Source organism: Arachis stenosperma, chromosome 2 (assembly GCF_014773155.1).
Source record: "Arachis stenosperma cultivar V10309 chromosome 2, arast.V10309.gnm1.PFL2, whole genome shotgun sequence".
In the NCBI taxonomy this organism is placed as follows: domain Eukaryota; kingdom Viridiplantae; phylum Streptophyta; class Magnoliopsida; order Fabales; family Fabaceae; genus Arachis; species Arachis stenosperma.
The window spans coordinates 93,269,427-93,273,330 of record NC_080378.1 but is presented as its reverse complement, the minus strand read 5'-3'; the positions used below and the strand labels follow the sequence as shown (position 1 = coordinate 93,273,330).

Sequence of the window (3,904 nt, the reverse complement as noted above, 5' to 3'; positions counted from 1 at the left end):
TGTTGAGTCAATATCTTGTTCTGAGCCAATATGGCATTCAGAGTGTCAATCTCAAGAACTCCTTTCTTCTGACTAGTCCCATTGTTCACAGGATTCCTTTCAGAAGTGTACATGAATTGGTTATTTGCAACCATTTCAATCAATTCTTGAGCTTCTGCAGGCGTCTTCTTCAGATGAAGAGATCCTCCAGCAGAGCTATCCAAAGACATCTTGGATAGTTCAGAGAGACCATCATAGAAAATACCTATGATGCTCCATTCAGAAAGCATGTCTGAGGGACATCTTCTGATTAATTGTTTGTATCTTTCCCAAGCTTCATAGAGGGATTCTCCATCCTTCTGTCTGAAGGTTTGGACTTCCACTCTAAGCTTACTCCATCTTTGTGGTGGAAGAACTTTGCCAAGAAGGCATTGACTAGCTTTTCCCAAGAGTCCAGGCTTTCTTTAGGTTGAGAATCCAACCATATTCTAGCTCTGTCTCTTACAGCAAAAGGAATAGCATCAGTCTATAGACCTCAGGTTAACCCCATTAGTCTTGACTGTGTCACAGATTTGCAAGAATTCAGCTAAAAACTGATGAGGATCTTCCATTGGAGTCCATGAAACTTGCAATTCTGTTGCATTAGAGAACTAATTGAGGCTTAAGCTCAAAGTTGTTTGCTCCAATGGCAGGGATAGAGATGCTTCTCCCATAAAATCAGGAGTAGGTGCAGTGAAGTCACCCAGCACCTTCCTTGCATTGTTGGCATTGATGTTGTTTTCGGCTGCCATGTGTTCTTCTTCCTTGAAGAATTCGGTCAGGTCCTCTAAAGAGAGTTGTGCTTTAGCTTCTCTTAGCTTTCGCTTCAAGGTCCTCTCAGGTTCAGGGTCAGCTTCAACAAGAATGCCTTTGTCTCTGCTCCTGCTCATATGAAAGAGAAGAGAAAAAGAAAATGTGGAATCCTCTATGTCACAGTATAGAGATTCCTTTAAATGTCAGAGGAAAAGAGAAATAGAAAGAAGAAGGAGAAGAAGAATTCGAACTTTAATTAGATAAGGTTCGAATTGTGCATTAAGAAGGAGTAGTACTCCATAAATAGAAGGATGTGGGAAGGAGGGAAGAGAATTTTCGAAAATTCAATTAAAAGATTTTGAAAACATTTTGAAAATTTGATTGATAATTTTCGAAAATTCAAAGTGAAAAAGAAATCAAGTGATTTTTGAAAAAGATTTTGAAATAAGAAGTCAAAAAGAATTGATTGAAACTAATTTGAAAAAGATGTGGTTAAAAAGATTTGATTGAAAAGTTATGGTTTTAAAAAGATGTGATTGAGAAGATATGATTTGAAAACAATTTTAAAATATATGATTTGAAAACAATTTGAAAAGATATGATTTTGAAAATTAATGACTTGCCTAACAAGAAAGATATGATTCAAACATAAAACCTTCCTCAACAGAAAAGGCAAAAAATGTTCAATCAAATCATTAATTGTTAGTAAGTATCTTTGAAAAAGGAAAGAAATTGATTTTGAAAACATTTGATTGAAAAGATATGATTTGAAAAAGATTTGGTTTTGAAAAACTTTGAAAACTTGAAAAAAAATTGATTTTGAAAACAAAATCTTCCCCCTAGCACCATCCTGGCGTTAAACGCCCAGAATGGTATACATTCTGGCGTTTAACGCCCAAAATGCTACCTCTTTGGGCGTTAAACGCCCAACCAGGTACCCTGGCTGGCGTTAAACGCCCAACCAGGTACCCTGGCTGGCGTTTAAACGCCAGTCTGCCTTCTTCACTGGGCATTTTTGAATGCTCAGCTTTTTCTGTATAATTCCTCTGCAGTATGTTCTGAATCTTCAATTCTTTGTATCATTGACTTGAAAAGACACAAATTAAAAATATTTTTGGATTTTTAATAATCAAAATGCAACAAGAATCAAATAACAATGCATGCAAGACACCAAACTTAGCAGTTTGTATACTACTGACACTATCAATATGAGAATGCATATGAGACACACAAAATACTTCAAGTCAATAGAATTCAAAGATTAGAACACAAAAATCATCAAGAATTACTTGAGGATCCTTAAGACACATGAATGAATGCATGCAATTGACACCAAACTTAAGATGAGACACTAGACTTAAGCAAGAAACATCAAATATTTTTGGTTTTTATGATTTTGTAAATTTTTTTGTATTTTTCGAAAATTAAGTGGAAAAAGGTATCAAAATTCTTAATGAGAATTCCAGGAATCAGTGCAATGTTAGTCTAAGACTCCGGTCCAGGAATTAGACATGGCTTCACAGCCAGCCAAGCTTTCAAGGAAAGCTTCGGTCCAAAACACTAGACATGACCAAAGGTCAGCCAAATCTTAGCAGATCACTGCTCCAAGAGCAAAATTGATGAGAATCAACAAGCTCTTGTGGTGATAAGTTGAAACTTCGGTCCAATCAGATTAGACATGGCTTCTCAGCCAGCCAGATTTCAACAAATCATCATGAAACTCTAGAATTCATCTTCAAGAATTTCGAAAAAAAAATAAATACCTAATCTAAGCAACAAGATGAACCGTCAGTTGTCCAAACTAGAACAATCCCAGGCATTGTTACCAAAAGCTTGCTCAAAATTTGAACAATCCCCGGCAACGGCGCCAAAAACTTGGTGTTGTTGCCGGATTTTGGCACTTGATGTTACCAGACAAAGAGCTTGCTCAAAACTTGAACAATCCCCGGCAACGGCGCCAAAAACTTGGTGCACGAAATTGTGATCACTACAACTTCGCACAACTAACCAGCAAGTGCACTGGGTCGTCCAAGTAATACCTTACGTGAGTAAGGGTCGATCCCACGGAGATTGGTGGTATGAAGCAAGCTATGGTCATCTTGTAAATCTTAGTCAGGCAAACTCAAATGTATATGATGATGAACGAAAATAACATAAAGATAAAGATAGTGATACTTATGTATATCATTAGTGTAAGAGCTTCAGACAAGCGTATGAAGATGCCTTCCCTTCCGTCTCTCTGCTTTCCCACTGCCTTCATCCAATCCTTCTTACTCCTTTCCATGGCAAGCTCGTGTAGGGTTTCACCGTTGTCAATGGCTACCTCCCATCCTCGCAGTGAAAGCTAATGCACGCACTCTGTCACAGTACTGCCAATCACCGGTTTGGTTCCCTCCCCTACCGGAATAGAATCCCTCTTTTACGTCTGTCACTAACGCCCAGTAGGTTACAGGTTTGAAGCACGTCACAGTCATTCAGTCATTGAATCCTACTCAGAATACCACAGACAAGGTTAGACCTTCTGGATTCTCTTGAATGCCGCCATCAGTTCTTGCCTATACCACGAAGACTCTGATCTCACTGAATGGCTGGCTCGTTTGTCAGGCGAGCACTCGGTTGTCAGGCGATCAACCATGCATCGTGCAATCAGGAATCCAAGAGATATTCACTAAGCCTCAGATGCTTGTAGAACAAGAATGGTTGTCAGTCACCTTGTTCATGGGTGAGAATGGTGATGGGCGTCAATCATCACCTTCATCATGTTGAAGAACAAGTGATATCTTGGTAAAAGAACAAGCAGAATTGAATGGAAGAACAATAGTAATTGCATTAATACTCGAGGTACAGCAGAGCTCCACACCTTAATCTATGGTGTGTAGAAACTCCACCGTTGAAAATACATAAGAACAAGGTCTAGGCATGGCCGAATGGCCAGCCTCCCAAAGAGGGTTCAATCATAAAAACATGATCAAAAGCTCCCCAATACAATAGTAAAAGGTCCTACTTATAGAAAACTAGTACATAGATGAGTAAATGACATAAAAATCCACTTCCGGGCCCACTTGGTGTGTGCTTGGGCTGAGCAATGAAGAAATTTCGTGTAGAGACTCTCCTTGGAGTTAAACGCCAGCTT

General features: G+C 38.8%; 1 non-coding gene across 1 annotated transcript; it reads left to right on the top strand.

The window, feature by feature from the left end:
- Positions 1-263: 263 nt before the first annotated feature.
- Positions 264-371, top strand: LOC130964465 (small nucleolar RNA R71). Its single transcript, XR_009080559.1, has one exon. It is a non-coding gene; the product is annotated as a small nucleolar RNA R71 (small nucleolar RNA).
- The last annotated feature ends 3,533 nt before the right edge of the window (positions 372-3,904 follow it).